This window comes from Equus przewalskii, chromosome 8 (genome assembly GCF_037783145.1).
Source record: "Equus przewalskii isolate Varuska chromosome 8, EquPr2, whole genome shotgun sequence".
Taxonomy (NCBI): domain Eukaryota; kingdom Metazoa; phylum Chordata; class Mammalia; order Perissodactyla; family Equidae; genus Equus; species Equus przewalskii.
In genome coordinates this window covers 5,551,560-5,570,802 of record NC_091838.1, presented here as the reverse complement: position 1 = coordinate 5,570,802, position 19,243 = coordinate 5,551,560, and the positions used below count along the sequence as shown (strand labels likewise).

Sequence of the window (19,243 nt, the reverse complement as noted above, 5' to 3'; positions counted from 1 at the left end):
TGGAAAAAATAACGAGTTCAAAAGGCCTTCCTATGTTAGTAACAGGTTAGCCACTCTTGAAAGAGATTATGGGATATCAATGAGATTAGAATCTTCCCAGATTTTCTATTTAAAGTTATTTTCTAAATGATGATTGGCCTCATTCTTTTTACTGAAATGACTGGCTCTTTTCCAAGTTATGTTTATGAACATTTCCAGAAACAATACAATTTTTAGAAAAAATGTTAAGGTATTTTTACATGAAATATGTAACAGGAAAGAATGAGTAAATAGATAATGTAATAAATGGTTTGGTAGTTTTTTATCAATAATGATCTACTATCCTGCTTAAATATTATAATAATCACAATTTTAGTAAAATGGTATAGAATTCACAGCTTCTATCTCTGATGAATATAGGTTGAGGAAATATATACTGCATGTTGCAGGGTAATAGAATGTGACTAAGTATTCTATCAACATCACTGAAATTAAAAAGGAAAATAATTCCTTTTACTGACATTTGAAAAGGCTAAAAGTGGCAATTACACAGACATATTGCATTACTACAGTTATAAAATTATTAAACAATTTTACCATGTTAATGCCTCTTGGACTTGTCTCGAGAGTCCAGAGAATATAATGAGAATTTAGCCTGACAGAATTATTCATTATTAGCATTACTATTATTAACTTCATTCTCCTGCATGCATTAATCATTAGTTCCAGATAAAGCTGGAACTCGAGACATTCTGCAACTTGTTAGGAGGACCATTTTGCAATATTTTAGATTTTTCGTCTTATACGTTGATTAAATCTTATATAATTATTTAAATACCTGATATTTATATTTGATTACAGTTTTGCAAGCTTCAGATGACATTTCTCAGAGTAGCTATAATGCATAATATCTCCTTCGTGGGCTCTCCCTGTTTTGTGTCCTGAGATATCTTAGATATACAGAGCAGGAATTGAAATCCTGGTCTGTGGTTCACTTTTCAAAGTCACATTCTACTTAAAACATAGATGTTTTAGAGTGACTAGGAACCTAAGCATGATTAGAAACAATCTAAGAATTTTAGCTCACAAATGAGCAGAGCCCAGAGACGTTCTGTGGTTTTTCCAGCTTTACACAGTCAGTGGCAGGACCAAGAGTAGAACTTAGACCTGAGTATTCTGCTCAGCGCTCTTGCCTCAGTACCTTTGTGCCTCTCTACTTGGCAACTCGATGAAGCAAATGAAAAGAATAGCTCCCTTGTTTTGGTTACAAAGAGCAAAAATATGCATATAACATAATAGACACTGGAAGGCAAGCAATTGAGAACCAGCTTGTGGGTGCTTCTCTACCTGAAATTCCCCTCAGGCAGCTGAGGTTAACAAAGGCTTCCCACCGAGAGGAAGAGGATGGAGAGTTGCTCTCCAGGCCTAGGGCAAGGTGTTTTAGGGGAAGCCCATGACCTGGAATTTCCCACTCACTTATGAACTGATGGAGCGTGATTCCGTCAGTCTTCAGGATGCTGTCAAAGGCATTTAACTGACTAGTGTGTAAGCTTAGACTGGCCACCTATTCATAGTATTTCAGAATTATATTTTCATTCTCAATTGTTGTATATCTGCTATATTTCATGATGCTTTGGATTTTAAAAGATGAAAATCCAAATGGGAAAGGGAAATTTGAAAGCACAGTTGGTAAAGATTTAAAGTAGTAAAGATTTGAGAAACCAGATTTTTAAATATGTCTATTTTGTATGTTGGAAAGAGTGTCTGTTGTGCTCTGTATGGAAGTTAGACCCCTGTGGGTGGGTGAGCAGTACTTGTTGAGTCAGAAACTTCATTTTCATGACCAGAAGAGCAATTGGCTCAACTCCGTGGGCACCACGGAGAACCAAACGTGGGAAATAGAAAGAGCAGAGGCTGAAGAATCAGAAAGAACATGATTCAAAAGTCTAGATCTTCCACTGAATGAAACTGGGCAGTAGCACAAAGCAGGACTAGAGTCTCAGCTGTGGCATCACATCTCTGTCCAAATCCTGCCCTCCAACAGACAGGCTGTCCCGTGTCGGCCATGGTAGTTCAGCTTTCTGAGTCTGAGTTCCTCTTCCGTGAATGACGAATAAGAATATGTGGCTCACGGAGTTATTGAAAGTCTCCAGCAAGAGGGAGAATAGCTAGCCTAGAGACTGATTTTATTTATTACTTATTAAATTATTTTTTCCACTTAACTCTTCTTTCATTTATCTTCCTTTTTTAATTTTTAAACTGTTTAAAAACTAACTTATATTTCTTTGTTGGCTAAAGGATTTTAAACACTAGCAATGTAAAGGAATGAGTTAAACTGTTCCATGATACAAGAGAACATATAAGATTAAATAGAGAAACATAGGGATTAAAGAGAAATGGGGATTCAAGCAGAATTTTAGGGAGCACCTGAAACGGCTGTTATAATTTCCAGTCTTCTCATTCTTACCCAATAGAATGAATCCTCTTTTTAAATGTATCTTTTTATTTATGTTAAATATTTGGAAAATAGGTTATTGAGACAAATTAATTATGCAACAATATGCCAAGGGCAGCCTGAGGAGAGAGTTTGTAGGGTTAGAGGTCGGGTTGCTTTTAAACAACTGCTTTATTTTGATGATCATATTTTTAAATCTTGAACAGAAGAAACCTCAGAGAAAGAAGAATATTTGCTAATCTTTAAAGGTGTTATTTGAGGAAATGTGCCATTTGTGTAGAGTTTTATCTCACACTAAAATGACAGTGCAAGAGACCTGGAGGGACAAAAATGGACTGACTGATATTTTCGTGAAAATCTGTATAGAGCATGAGACTATCCACAATTAAATGTAAAGAATCTGAAAAAGTATGCAACATATTTCAAGCAACTTAATACTTTTATTGTTTCACAGACCAAGGAATTAGACAAGGGAATATTAAATAATAATTCTTTTTTATGAACAAGTGGCAAAAACATGACCTCACTGGAAAACAAAAAAAAGAATGAATGGTGTTTCAAATCTCCAGTGTATAACATTCATGTGTGAATCATTTTATTTCTCTGAAATGACTCTTTGGAAATGGTCATGAAGACAGCAAGTGGACCAATAATCTTAATGAAGAGAGGATACTCATATTTTCTCATCTAGGTGAAATTTGGGGAAATATTGATGCAGCCTGGAAAGCAAAACTAAACCAAGCTAAGCACTCGAACTTCACGTCTAAACGTCTGAACTTTTAGGCTGGTTTGTCACCCTAAAACATTACAAACTTCAGAAAATAATGTAATTTCTCTGGGACCCGGTTTCACCATGTATTAGAAGAGGAGATTCAAAAAGTAATTTTCTTAGCGGCACTTCCAGGCTGCAGCTGTCGGAAGTCGGCCCGCCTGGGTCTTACAATGTTTAGGAGACTAGTCGTCAAGGAGATGTCTCCTCCTGCATCACTGCCGTCCTAGCTCCAGAACTGGGAAAGCATGGGAGCAAAATGGAATTCCAGAATTGTAGAGTCACAGGTTTGAGGGAGCCTTTGTTGAGAAAATATAGAATTCAGAAGTAAAAAGCAATGCATATCAGACATAGGCCAGTTCAATGCCAATTCCTTTGAAAATTGGTATCCCCTCTCCGCAGACCATATAAATCACCCCTTCCTCTGGGGTCCCTAGACTCTTAGTATAGTGCGCTTTGCTCAGTCACACACGTGAACGTGGCCTCCGTTAGACTGGGTACCCCTCTAAACAAGGCACCGTTAGTCTTTCTTTTCTCAGCATCTAGCAAAACGCCTGACACTCTGTAAGCTGAGAGTAATGTTTTTCAATCCTATTGAAGGCTTAAATTTAAATGAATCTAATGCACAGTGGCAAACATTTTTCAGGTAAAGTCCTTCACACACAGACATATACACTCTCACAAAGGCACACAGAAAAAGCTAGGAAAAGTAGACTACTCAAAAATTTGCATAATTAATGAGCCACTTGTTGAAATTTAGCGAAGTGAATATTTTATACAATTATTGTCAATATGAATATTCATATATAAATATATACGTATACACACACATGTAGCTCGTTTTGGTTACACGTTTAAAATTTTCTAAAATCCATGTAAATCAAGAAAAACTGATAGCCTTTTAAAATATCATTGGGCTAAACTGTATTTTATACAATCATGCTCGAATTCGTTAAAATTACGACTCCTCTAATTCCTCTAATAATCATCACATTTCATTTACTTTAGAATTTTTTTAGTTCAGTACATACTGTATAGCAAAAAAGGGCTCATTTCCTAAGAATATGATTTGACCGTATTTCTATTTCTGTTAAATATTCTGCTAATACAAACAAAGTAAAATAGATAATTAAGGTACTTTTTAGGATAACTCTATAAAATCCTTGAAAAACAACTTTATAGATTTAAATCCACATGCTTAAATTTAACATTATGTAAAAGGCCTTATTTTTGTTAAATGCAAAATAGAAAGATTTTTACTGGTGAGGTACTACCTTCTTTTATGTCAATATTTCCTACCATATAATTATAGGTTAATAAATACAGATAACTCTTTATATAAAAATGATAGCAATTTACCCATAATTTTTATTGGAGTAGCAACAATCCAATAGTTGTCAAAAATATTGTCTTCCTTTGTACCATATAAATATATAACATATATAAATATAATATGTAATATATTACAATATAATATATACGTATGTAATGTGAGCCTTAAAAGCATCACAAAGGCAGTGATAATTTTTGCTGCTCTATTTTCTGCTTTTTATATTTATAGATCAATAGTCTTTCTTCCTTTGATGGTCTAAGTAAGAAATTCCAGTTAGAAAATTAACTAAAAATTCTGTTCAACATTCATGGTTTGTATTTCTCATTTGGTAATTTTCTTGATTTGTAATAGATATGTGAAAGTATGTCCATTACACTTTATAATCCTTCTCTTATTATTGCTTTGCTTTATTAAGTTTAGGTAGAAAGTTAGAATTTTGAAGTCTTTTTTAAAAAACATATTACTCTATGGGAAAGAATATCATTAAAATATTGGAAAAAATCTGTATAGGTCATTACCCAAGCAACAGGAAAGTCTACATTTGTGAAGGATTTTAAAGAATAATGGTACAACTGATATATTGCTTCTAATTTTCTGCTGGAGCAAACTCTGAAGCCTTGATCCAAAACAGACAAAGCCTTAGTACCGATGCATCTGTCTTTGAAGAGGGTCACCCTGAAGCGATGACTCAATGATCTCAGAAGATGAGAGAGAATGGCAAAACCAGGAAGTAAGATAGATAAGTGAGGCAAGACCAAAAAGTCATTGAAAGGTCAAAAGAAGAAGATAAATTCAGTTACATTATCCTTTGAAAAGTGGCTTCTGCTCATGCATAAATGCCAACATTTGAAAGTCATTATCAGGAACACTGAAGGGGAAAAGGCTCTTCTCTGGCCCTTTCAAGGTACTGAACAAGAAGTTTCTTTAGCATAGAATAAATTTGAATGTTAAAACTGGAGAGCGTACAACCTGCAATTCTTATGTTCCAATCTTGTTTCTAGGTAACACTTGATAACTTATCATATTTGTGACAAATATGCATTCAGTACTGGTAGCCACAGACATATTTGCTTTGGCTGTTGGATGAAAAATAACACCACACTCGACTCTCAACACCCATGAGCCATTTAGTCAGATATGGCAAACCCAGTATCTATTAAATGTTACTTCCCACCCCCTGCCTCCTGACTCTCTAGGGTCTTCTGGACCAGAGATGTCACCATGGTTGGAACAGGGAGCTGAAAGAGCCTTTTTTTCATGAGCTCACGTAAGTGGCTCTAGCTCAAGACTAGCCAATGGTAAGCCAGAGGCCAGACTCCAGCCCATGTCCAACATGAGGGAGAATCACCCCAAATCAAGGAGTCAACACAATTCTGGTAGCCCAATCTTGCAATCTGGGTGAATTCATGAAGGAAATAGAGCTAAGCATTGGGAGTGGTGGTAGTGGTGGGGAGTGGGCAGTCAGGGTTGGAAAACATTGAAGAGGAGAAACAGGGACCAGCTCCATATGGGTTTCCATCCAGATTTGGGGTGCTCTGCTTAGATGTCACTCCTGGCCCTGGTTTTTGAAAGGTAACTAATAAAGATGAATTTATCTTTGATTAATTTGAAAGGGATATTTGATTTCGTCTCTAATCGCAGATTTGGCAGGCTCATAAGTTAATATTTATTTGATGGTCTAATTAGCAAAGTGTCTTGTTAACTCAGGTTAAAATTAGGAATGGAATGTATTGATTGACTTTTCCTCTTGTCATAGGAATATACTTTGCTTGGATCACTCATTTTTTCCTCATTCTTCAAAAGCTTTTTACTTAACGTATTATTTTTCTCAATGAGCTTTTTAAAAAAGTTTTTAATTTTGTAATAATTTTAGACTTAGAATAATATACTCACTCCAAAATTGTATCAAAATCAGGATATTAACATTGACATACTACTATTAACAGAACTACAGACTTACTCAAATTTCGCCAGTTTCACACTAACGTCCTTTCTCTTTTCCAGGAGTCTACCAATGATCCCATAGTGCATTATATCTTTAAGTCTCCATGGTCTCCTTGAACCTGTAACAGTTGTTCAGTCTTTTCATGACTCGGCACTTTTAACACACTTTGATTGAAGAGTCCTGATTGATTACGTTGTAATGTTCCTCCATTGGGTTTGTCTGAAGTTCTCTCATAATCGGAAAAGTTTTATGCATTACTTTGCAAGAATAACACAGAAGTGATGTTATGTCCTCAGTGAATCATATCAAGGAGTTTAGAATGGTGCTGGCCTTGTCACCAGGGTCTTTACCTTGATCACTTGGTTGGTCTGACGTCTGCCGGTTTTCTCCAACGTCAAGTTACTCTCTTTTCCTTTGTAGTTAATAAACTGGGAGAGAGAATTTGAGGCTATGCAAGTCTTGATTCTCCTCAAACTTCTACCACCAAATTTAGAATTCATTTTCTGGAACTAAGTGAATATTCTTTGCGCTCTCTCTCTTTTAGCTCATTTTGATACTTAGGAAGGTATGTCTATGTAGTTGATCCAGTGGTTCCCTTTGGACTTCTAACTTCATTGATGCCTTTAGTGCTGCATTTCCTTATTTGATTCTTTAATATCTTTTTAATCATCCATTGCCTTTTAACAATAATCTTTTCTGTTTTTTTCTTTATGCTCATCATTTTAGCTCCATTATTTCTACTTAGATGATATAACACTAATTTGTCCACCTTCATCCTCATCTTTCTTTTAATTGTATGTATACGTTTACGTATTTTAAAATGCTCACCATCAGTTTTTTTTGACAAAAGTTTTCTCAGTCATTATTTAGATGACATCAAACTTTAATAGATCTGTGGGAATGACTGACGCCTGCAGAATTTCCTAAGTTCTTATATATTAAAAACTTTTTCTAATATGCTTGATATTTGAAGGACATCGTGTCTAGATATAAACTCCTGGGTTCAAACTTTATTTTACTGAGTTTAAAAAAAATACTACTCCATTGGTACCTTGATTTGTATATGATTTTGCAAAGTCTGATGTTCCTTTAATTCTTTCACCCTTGTGAATTCTTTCATCTTTTTGTCTGGGGACCTTGAGGATTTTATCTTCATCTTTGAAATCTAATAGTTTTACTGGGAAATGTCTAGACATTTATCATTTTGGATTAACTTTTTTAAGTGTTTGGTAAGCCTTTTTTCAATGTGTAGATTCACATTCCTTTTTGTATCTCTGAAAAGTTTTCTTGGTTTATAGTCTTAAATATATTTAATTTTTTTGTTTTTTCTTTTTCAGAGACTCCAATAATATGAATATTATTCCTTCTTTGCCTATCTTCCATTTCCACTACTTTTTAACACTGTCTACTTTATTGTGCCATTTTCATTATCTTGGCTGTTTTCCTATCTTCATTTAATGTATTTTTATTAAATCTTGAGTCTGTTCTTTCATGTATATCTTAAAATTAATTTTTTGTTTTAGAGATAATTTAGTCATTTTTTGCACATTTTCCCAGCTTATCATTTTTATTTTCATTTTTTTCTATTTGTATACTTAATTCTAAAATTTCGTATTCAAGGTGATTTTTCAGATCCTCAAATGCTTACTCAAATGTGTTTAATGCTTTTCGGAGTATAGACATATTATTTTTTTCCTGTTTCTTTGTTCTTTTTAGCATAGATTTGCTCCATCAATTGTGTGAAATTTTTTCTGATTTTTAAAAATATTTTCCTCTTAACTTTACATTGCTTTTGTTCATTTAAAGTACTAAGGAGTTTTACTAGATTCTCATTTTACTGGTGTCATTTCCTGCCAGAGTAGGAAAAATCAGGTACATTGACGGAGTTAGTTGTCTGTTTCCTTGTGTTTGTTTTAGTGGGCTGGGTGAGTTGTGGGTCTTTCAATCTTGAGTATGTATCATTTTTCTCCTTTTGCCTTGCAAGCCTATAAATCTCTCCCTTTTTCTTCTTTCTACCCCCACCATCTCATTGCCAAAGGTCACTTCTTCCTTCATATTTGCCTTTTTAATTTCTTAGAAGTTACGTATTTAGAATCTTGTCCCTTTATATCTCATTCATCCCTTTAAACTAAATCTGTCTCTTTAAGTTATCTACCTTGTCCTTGCTATGACATCTGATATTTTTAAATAGCACCTACTTTGAAATCTCTTCTCTGCAGTCTGTGCTCTGACCTGCCTGGTTACTATATTAGTATTTTAAACTTTAGGGTAGTTTTAATCTTTCTGGTGGTTGCTCCAACTCTCCCACAGGAACCTTTGCTAACATCCCTTCTCTCACATCTTTTCTCAGTCAATCTTGCTCGGCTCAAAGCTTTACAGAGGACAAAGGGGGAGCAAAATGCTGGGGATTTTTATCTTTTCCTCTTACTCACAGTTACTTTGCAATTTTGGCATTCGTTGTCCTCAGATAATGTCGAGGGTGTAATTTTGTGTAGAATTTCCATAGTTGTGAAGTTATTTCATGCTATTTGAGAAGGACTTTTGGAGAGGTTGATGATTACTACATATCCACCATTGTCTTGAGCAATCCTAAAACCCCCCTTTGTCAAGGGTTTAGTATAGCATTTCTACCCATCCTTACATGTTAAGCTCAGACCCCTGTTGCTAGGAAGGGTCTAAGATTTCATCTGTCCCCAGTCACACACTTTATGTGTATGATAGCTGAAGCTGTGCTGCTGGAAGTGATCAATTCAGGTCATATGAGGTTTCATGCCTTCATAGAAAATGCCCTTCCCACTTTACCATATCCTCTCACTGCATGTGCTAAGATCTAAGGTACCTATGAGCAGTAATAGACTGCATGTTTAGGTTTTTATCTCCTTATATCATACAGTGCAGTGCTGTCAGTAGAGGATGGAAATTGGGATTGACTCACCTACCTGGATAGGCAGGCAGAAGCTTCTCCTCTCATCACAGTAGAGTAAGATACTTAGAATGGAAGATAAATGGAAAATGAGTTCATGACAAGACACACTTTGTGTAGATACTTAAAGGCAAGGTTTTACAAATAGCTGACTCTTCATATAAGTCAGATCATTTCAGTGTCTATCTCTGAGAACCAAAACACTTGAGAAATATGAAGTCTGTGGAGTCTGAGGATAGCCATGTAGCGTCATAGCTCCAATTATTAAGGCTGGAAAGCATGCTTCACAGCCAGAGAGCCCCACCAGCACAAATGACTCCAGAAAATTTTACCTCAGCCTCTGTCTTTACCATAACTCCTATAATCAGCCATCCCTCTACATTGTATATTAGCCTTTGTATTAAAAATTTCCTGTGTGTGCATGTATGTATGTGTGCAGATGAAAGACTCATTAGCCTGTTCTGACTAAAGTATATATGGCTAAGAACATTGGAATAGGATCCCATTGACCTATTTTATTTTTAATAGGAAAAAACCCCATATCTATATTGGTCCAATGGCAAGACTCTTTAATCATATGGTTTCCTACCTCAGGGATAAGTGTGGGGGAGGAGGATGTTTTAGATGGTATAGCTTCCTTTACGCTGATGAAACTGTTAGATAGAAATATATACTTTTTTTCATATTCATCATGTTTCTGTTATTCTTACTTTATGAAATTTTCAAAATATTATTTTCTGGCTTAAAGAGAATTTTCTTTATTATTACTGAAATCATCATATGGGTTTCTTTTGGATTAACTGATTTTTAAATAAATTATTTGTTGTTAAAAATGCTTCTACTTGGTTTTAATGAAAATATGAATTTAATTTGCTTTAATTGTATTTTACACACACAAACATAAATATATACATGAAATAAATACATGCATCCACGTCTATAAAATTGTGTCTATATATCTATACATACACATGCACAAATATCTTATGCACATGTTTAATTCTATTTTATAAACATGACTTGATTTTATAGCTATGGCAGTTAGCCTTACTATCATGTTCCAATAGAGATGAATCTTCCAAATATAAAATTTGGTATAACTGGGAAAATAGGCATTTTATACAATAATCATACAAACGAGAGTTGACAAGATATTTTTGTAGATTAATCCGGATATAATCAAAATAGTTTATATCACAAAGGTAAATGCTAGTTAACCATGGGTATCTTAGTCCTGTGTAAAAATAATATAATAAGACAATATGAGATTAATCCTATTGAAAACATATTTTTTCTTAGGTTTTTATTTGATATTTTGTATTTTTAAATTAAATCCATGTAATGATATATCTTATTTAAAAATAGACTAAGTTTAATGACAAATTCATATATAAATCCATTGCTCTCTGCTTTGGATGAGTATTACCTGCTTTGTATCCCACTTCACGGTCTATTTAATGTTCCCTGCCAAATAGGGTCAATATTCTAGTAGGTTAAAGAAATAATAAATAATATATAGTTCTTTTGGAGAGTTATGCTGCACATAAGTCATTATAGTTTCTGTGATAATATCCTATATATTCAATATCTATGAAAGGTCATAATCTTCAAAAAGACAATTTCATGTTTTGACATATAAATTGTGAGTAGCATATAAATACATTTAAAAGTTATTTGCTAAAATTATTCACAATGTATTTTGTAAAGAATTAATGGGGAAATTTTAATTTTTAAAATCCAAATACTCTTGAATTCAACAAACACAAAAGACCTAAATTGCCCAAAGGTAAAAAAATTAATCTTTTTCTTTTATTTGGCATAAAAAAATGGATATACTCTTCACATAGTTCAAGTGCTGAACTTGGTTGTAGAAATTTTTTATTCTAAGGCTACTTCTTGTGAAAAGCAATCTTTTTATAATAGCAGTGTTAGGAAAGAGGAAGGCATATATAAATATATTTATTTGCTTATAGTAATAAGTCCCCTTTAATGATGTATTTTGCTTACATAAGAAATATAAAATTAAAACAGTGTTGTACAACAGTCAGGACAGTAGTTAAATAATGTGAACTTGCAATAACTTTGCCAGGAGACTAATGCCATGATTATAACCTACACATGTTGTTGGATTCATATCACAGACAGTGTATGCTTGCTTTGTCGGTTTCTTGCACAAGTTTTCCAGTGATAACAAGGAAAACTTAGAAAAACCAATAACTAGATGGCAGGTGAAGGAAAAGTTCCTGAAATTCACATAGAGGTTTCTAGCACGAATGAACCATGAATCTGAGATCAAGAATACTGGCAGAGGAGGATGTACAGACAATAAGATAACAAATTTTGAGTCAAACAATCAATATTTAACAATGATCCATACTTCACTCAAAATTTAACAATTTTGAGTCAAATGATCAATATTTCCATAAAAAAATTGTCAGTAGGCATTTGGAAATTTCAAGACTGTCCATGTGGACAAAAATCATTTACATTTAGGTGGTAGAAGAAAATCTATGAGAAAAGTCCAGAAACAGAGTGAATGATAAAGGAAAGAAGTAAAATATACAAGTGAAAATATATAAAGGTGGAGATCCACAGAAGGAGATTGATAAATATCAGTCACAGAGGTTAGGGATTGCTAAATAAATGGGTGACATAGTAAATTCAAGAGCAGAGGTTCAACAAAGAGATGATCATTAACATCAAATGCTTGGAAATTAAAAATATAAGGACAACATAATGTTGCATATTTAATGAATGGAACTAAAATAAACAATGAGAAAGCGCAGAACTTCTAAAGGGAAAGCATGGGCAGATTTAGTCCAGAACGCTAGTGTTTAAGGAGTGAATAAAGCGCGAGTTGATGTTTGGAACTTCTTTCCTTTAACAAAATTGCAAAAGAAGAGATAAGGAAGCAAGGCATTGGAAGCTTTTGAATGCTTGATTTTGGGAGAGTTGTTGGTTTTCTTCTCTGTTTGTTTATATTTTAACTGTTAGAAGAACTAGGACATAAGTTGGCCATAATTTTCTTCACTGGAATTGGAATGTTGCAGTGTTTAGAGTTCCCCAGTAACATCGAGCATATGAAAAGAATAGAAAATTGCCATATTCCTATTACTTATGGGAAACTGTCAGTGTTTTCCCAGAGATGTTTTATATTCTTTTAAATAATTTACTAATAAATGCAAAGAAATTCCTACACTTTGGGAGATAATTCATCAGAGTGCTAAAAAAAAAAAATTCAAAACATATTATCTAAAGAGAGAGAACATTTGCTCTATTTTCCTAAAAGTCATTTCCATGTATTTTACCACTGAATGTGAATGATACCTAAGTCACTTAAAATGTGAGTCTTAGATTTAACAGCTTACATGTGTCTCAACCAGATGTTCCCAGATCCTCCGCAACCTTGGAAATCCTTTCTTATTTAATTAAGTACACCAGGTAGCCCTTCCCCAATTTCTGAGGCTTCTTAGAACACTTACCTTCTCATGTTCATAAGTCACACAAGATTTCTTGTTAAATTTTCATTTCTACACTCATCATCTTACCGAATGTAAGAGAAAATGAAATAGCCCGTAACACAGGCCAGAGAGTGACTGAAAATTGGCTACCTGGTATTCTGGCTGTTCCTCCTATCAGGAACAGTTTGTCCTTTCCCAGAGCGCTGCCCAGGAGAGCCACACGTGGTTCAGCAGACTGTGCCCTGTGCAGACGCAAAGCTGAAGGGGCAAGCGAAGTTTCTGATTGATCCCAGAGCTGTGGCCCATGGTTTCTCTCATCTGATGGAAAACCATCTTTCCTAGTTTCACAAGAAGCCATATGGGGTAGCATCAGCTGTGGCTCCTCTGGATCCTATATCCTTTTAAACTCCTCCCTCCATAAATGTCTTTCTTCCTCAATTCTCTATACTTTCCTAAGCTCAAATCTTCCCAACTCCTGCTGCCCCGTTGCCTAGGACCCGGATTACAAAGTCTCCTGCTCTAATTTGTCTAGGCTTTCACCTAGGCTGTATCCATGGCTTCAATTTTTTGCATAAGCTCAAAGTCAAGTGGTTTTCTAAAAGTTATTTTTTTCCCAATATGATTTCTGCTTTCCTGCAATTTTTAAATAAACTTTCTTTTGACCTTTAATTTTCTGTGGTTTTGCATCCTTCTAAATAAGAAACAATCTTAATATTTATGCCTCAATTTAAAGAACCCCTTTAGAACCATGGAATGGTGGAAGGAGTTGAGCATCCTTAGATCTAGGGGTCAATGCTACAGAGCTCTTCTTCAAACTGTTTCTTCACAGTCATTGACTATTTTTGAAATAAGAAATAGATGTACACAGCACCAGGAAATAAGCAGGGGGCAATTAATTCAAAGAAAAGAAAAAGGAAAGGTAGTACAAAACAATGTATTTTATTTCCCTGGGGAATACAGAACACCTTGCCCATGAAAGAACATGAGGCTTCTTTGAAGTTGGCGACTCGAAAGGACCAGGCTATTGGCTGATTCAGAGCAGCCTTGGGAGGGAGCGAGAAGACCATTCAGCCTGGCCTTGGTCCAAAGGAAACTTTTCTCTTCCTTTTTTTTTTTTGTAAAGATTGGCACCTGAGCTAACATCTGTTGCCAATCTTTTTTTCCCTTCTTCTTCTCCCCAAGGCCTCCCACTACATAGTTGTATATTCTAGTTGTGGGTCCTTCTAGTTGTGGCACGTGGGATGCTGCCTGATTGTGGCCTGATGAGTGGTGCCATGTCCACGCCCAGGATCCGAACTGGCAAACCCTGGACCACCAAAACGGAGCGCGAGGACTTAACCACTCAGCCACGGGGCTGGCCCCCAAAGGAAACTTTTCTAACATATGTTAAAGCAGTCCTAAGCAAGATATCTGATATTTCAGAGCAGTTTAGGACTGTCAGGAATAGAATAATATGGTAAACAATTATCCATTAACAATTTGATGAAACAGCATCAGAGAATTGGTTGAACATTTTTGCTTTGCTTATCTCTGTAGTGAATAGTCACAGAATCTCTCTTCTAAGAGAGGTAATTACATTGGGCTTCAACACCAGGTTACCTTATAATTTATTATGGGAGTATTCTGTAATCGAGCAGACATTGCTATACACATTTCTTTTCCCTTGAGGTCGTCTTAAACTAGTCTTAAAACTACATTCCCGCACCTCAACAAGGCTTTGCATTTGCTCTATGAACTTCCCTATATATACTTCATTAGTGAGCATCAACAAAAAAAAGGTTTCCATGGATTTGTATTAATCATTTCTATGTGGGTGGTTTTCTCCAAAATAGTAGAATAGACTTGTATGTGTGCGTATACTTAAATTCTGTTAAATTCTTTTGTAGAGTCTGTAGTAACTTTAATAAGGAAACAAAATTTGTTTTTCAGTTATTATAAAACTGCATAGATAATTATGCTATCTAGTGTTTTAATGCTATTTTGTATGGCTGTATACCTTTTAAATAATGGTATAGAATGAGGTGTTTACATTATATAAGAAGACGAAAGTATGTCTGTACATCAAATAAAGGTACATCAAATAAAGGTAAATGGGAACTCTAATAAAATGATTATCATAAGACGGCAGGAGCCAACAAGTTGTAAAACAGTTCTCCTAACACTTAGCGTATTTTAGGATATCATTCTGGAGAATGCCCGACCCCAACTACTCAGTGTGTTCTTTCCCACTAGGCAGACGTCTGGGTGTAAAGCTTAACTGCTTCTGGTTGTTTTCATTGTCCCTTTATACTAACAGGTTGAACAAAAGATTAAAATCTAATTGAAAACCAAATACCACCATCCTGAACTGGTCTCACCTGTGCCCGTATGTTAATAATTACAAATGGTGGAAACAAACCCTGGGGATTCTTCTGATACACAAATTTGTATTCCTTCCAGAATCAGAAATAATACTCATACCGAGGGATTATTAGTGTTTTCCGTGGAGCCTTTACTCAAAGCACATACAGAACTCCATAACATAAAAGGAAAACCAAAGAAAGCTGATTATTGTAAGACAAAGTGCTTCAATGAATAGACGTGAAAAATTAAAGAGGCAGAATGTATCTATCTCCTGTTTGCACAATGTGCAGAGAGATATATCTTTTATATCCCAACAGAGGGAAATTTAAATATTAAAATAGTCATTTATATCACACAAGGGTGCAACTAAATATGCCTTAAATTTTAAGTTTCCCACAGTGCCCTGCTAGAAGTCCACAGCTGAGGAGGCAATAATCTATACCATTCGGCTGACCGACTGATCTTATAATGGTAAGCTATCAGAATTCAATTTGGCCATTCTAAAGCCCATAATTTCAATAGAATGCTGCCGGGATTTTCATAAATTGAGGTTGAAAAGTAAGTGCCAGAAGAATCTTATTTTCATCATTTACACATTCAGTTTTAGATTATTCTAATTTCTAAAACACATTCTCTTTATTAGAATTTTTTTCTACTGCCCTATGGTCAGAAATCAATTTTTAATAGAACTTTATAAAGATTTCCCTTTGTTTAATAAAAAAGCCACATATAATTAAAATTTTCTAAGATCAGAATAGATTGCTAAAGGAATTTTCATAATTCTCTTGGTGGTAATTAAACATCTGGATTTCCACTATTTTGAAATATTGATGTTTCAAATTATTCCTAAAATTAAGTTTGCAGAGGCTCTTGTATGCAATCTTTTACATTTACATTTATTCTGCTTTATTAGAAATGTAGTTTTAAAAAACTTAAAACTTTATAGAAAAATGTGTGGAGATATAAAGAGAATAATTGGTGGAAGAAATATAAATGTCAATAAATATAAGAAAAAACTTTATAGCAACCAGCAATACAAAATAAGTACACATTATAATGTGGTATCATTATTGTTTATCAACTATTAAATGTTTTAAAAGCATATTATTCAGTACTAATAAAGTTAGACGAGTATTCTCATTCATATCTGGGAACCAGTCTCATAAGGACCATGACTTTAAATTCATTATATTTTCATTGGTTTTACATAATACATCCACTTCCAGCCCTAATGAAATAATCAGAAATGTATGCACAAATATTTTTCCAAAATGTAATAATGATTCTAATAATAACGACCATACGCAAAATTTAATGAACAATTGTCGTGTCATCTTTTTTTTAAGGTTTTCAATATGTTAACTCACTAATTATCACCAGGATCCTATAAACTTTGTACTATTACTATCCTTACTTTACTTACGAGAAAATTGAGGACCAGAGGCTTTAAGTAACTGGTCCAGAGTCCCATAGTTACTCAGTATTGTGTCCAGATTACATACCAACCGGGCAATTCTCGTTGCAGAGTATGTGATGTGAAATCCACATTATTTTTAGGAATAAGAATAATAATGATAATAACAATAAACGGAAATAGCCAGAATGCTTTACAATAGTAAAATTCTTTGCATAAACTGAGATATATACACATGACAAAATGATAAGCAGCAATTAAAGCTTATTTTTGAAAATTTCTAATGATATAGCAGAGAGCTAATATTTCATGAAATAAATAGGAGACTACAAAGCATTTAAATATGTTTCTAATTATTTATAAACATGCATATATAGTGTAGCAAGAAAATTACCTTTAGCAATTATAATTTATCCTCAAGATAGAATAGTCTTTGTTCAGGAAAGAACCTTGATAATTTGTCTAAATATAGATTATGAGACACTGATGTCATTAAATAGTAGGAGACAATAGTAGAAAATGAAAATAGTAGAAAATGATTCCTACACAGAAAATATTATGTATTTCCCCATTTGAAAACAAATTCATATGTCTATGTATTCACTCATTCACGACTGGAATTTTAGGGTGAGGGAAGAATGACATCAAGGGAAGGGAAAAGATAAGAGAACGGGAGAAAAGAAATGGGATGCAGAATAGAGAAGAAAGTGAAAGAGAAGGAAATCAAGAGTAACGGAAGGCAAGCGACGGGGGTTGATTAATACTGCAAGAGGCTCAAGCCTTAAATTAATGAGAATTTTTAAGAAAAAATAATTTAGTATTTAAGTTTTTTGCTTTGTGGTTGCTATAGTGAATTTCTTCTATTTCTCCTGAAACTCGAGTCTAAGCTTAAACAAGGCCACCTTATAGAGTTTTTGCCTTTGTTTTTTCCTTTCTTTTTAGTTTGGTGGGATGACATAGCAATTAAAAGTGTCCTCAAACTTGAAAGACCCCATTCAGGTCTTTGATCAAATGTTACCTACCCAGTAAGATCTTTCCAGACCAGTTTTTAGAAATTCCAACCCCTACTGTACTCCACTGCTTAATTTTTCTCCATAGCACTCAAGACCATCTGACGTATAAGCTATTATACTCATTTGTTTGCCTGGGCGTCTGCCCTCATACTCTTCACTACCCCTGGAATATAACTCACAAGAATAGGATTCCATCTGTCTTTCTCACTGTTGTTTCCCCAGGATCTTGAACAGTGCCTTCCATAGAGTCTGCATTCACTGAGTATTTTGTTTTTAAAGATTTTATTTTTTTCCTCTTTCTCCCCAAAGCCCCCCAGTACATAGTTGTATATTCTTCGTTGTGGGTCCTTCTAGTTGTGGCATGTGGGAGGCTGCCTCAGCATGGTTTGATGAGCAGTGCCCTGTCCACGCCCAGGATTCGAACCAACGAAACACTGGGCTGCCTGCAGCGGAGCGCGCAAACTTAACCACTCGGCCACTGGGCCAGCCCCCACTGAGTATTTTTTGAATGAATGAAAGGATCTGTGTTCATGTTGTGGTGAGAGTAGATAAAGTACTAATCGCAAAAATGCAGAATAGTGAAAAAGAATACAGTAGGATGCAGAAATAAAAACCAGAAATAACTAGCAAAATATATATATTATACACCCCTTGTGAATTCACTAAGCTCTTAGAGAAGATATACCACAGAATAGGGGAAAAAATTTGACATAGTCTTACCGAAGTCTTGTGAGATGAGGTCAACCCAGCTCACATAGGAAATGGAGATATGACTGGAGATTATATATCCAAATGTTAATGAGTTATCATTTCTCTGTTATGGGACTATTGGCATTTTTTATTCTAGTCTTTATCCATTTATATATATTCCCATTAAAAAACAAACGTGCTATTTGAATTAGAAAAACATTTATAGAAAGAGGAAAAATCTATAACCATCCACAAAGATGGGATAAAGAATTACAAGCTTTCCCTTCACTTTCTTCATCTCATCCATTTGAAAATTGAACTTGTTAGAAGGAGAATGGTAATGTTACCTTCAGTAACGGGGTACCTGAACATACAATTATTAGACAGCTTACTCCTTTGTAGATTAGTAGGAGAGATTGTTTTTTCCAAATCCATATACACCCACAGGAGGAAGGCTTCATCTGCTAAAAGAATTCTGCCGGAACTAGGCTACCCACTCACAGAAAGTCTTTCCCTCATAAGCGAAGAGTGCTCTATCATAAATCTTTCCAGTTGTAAATCCATTTTTACTTTTTCATTTTTTACTTCTAACATTCTGTAGATTATTTTTCTTGAAATATCAGTTTTTTTAGAGGAGTCTCATAAATTGTGCAAAGGCATGAAGCTTTGATTTAATTAAGTCTAGAATATTTTAAATTTTGGACTCAATTAATTCTAAATACTGCACAATGAAAAGCACTTAAAGGGTATAGCAATTGGTTTTTTACTTAACATCTGTGTAAATTTATCTTTTAATGTATTTGCTCTCCATTTTCAGATTATCATTTTATTAACTGGCTCTTTGTGCCATAGTTGTCCGTTCATTCATTCAATAAATGAGCTAATATTTCTTGAACATCTCCTCCACACAAAATGAAG

General features: G+C 34.5%; 1 long non-coding RNA gene across 3 annotated transcripts in view; it reads right to left on the bottom strand.

Annotated features, from left to right (window-relative positions):
* Positions 1-19,243, bottom strand: part of LOC139084999 (uncharacterized) — a 426,452-nt gene that overhangs the window by 279,619 nt on the left and 127,590 nt on the right. The gene's annotated exons all lie outside the window — the stretch shown is intronic.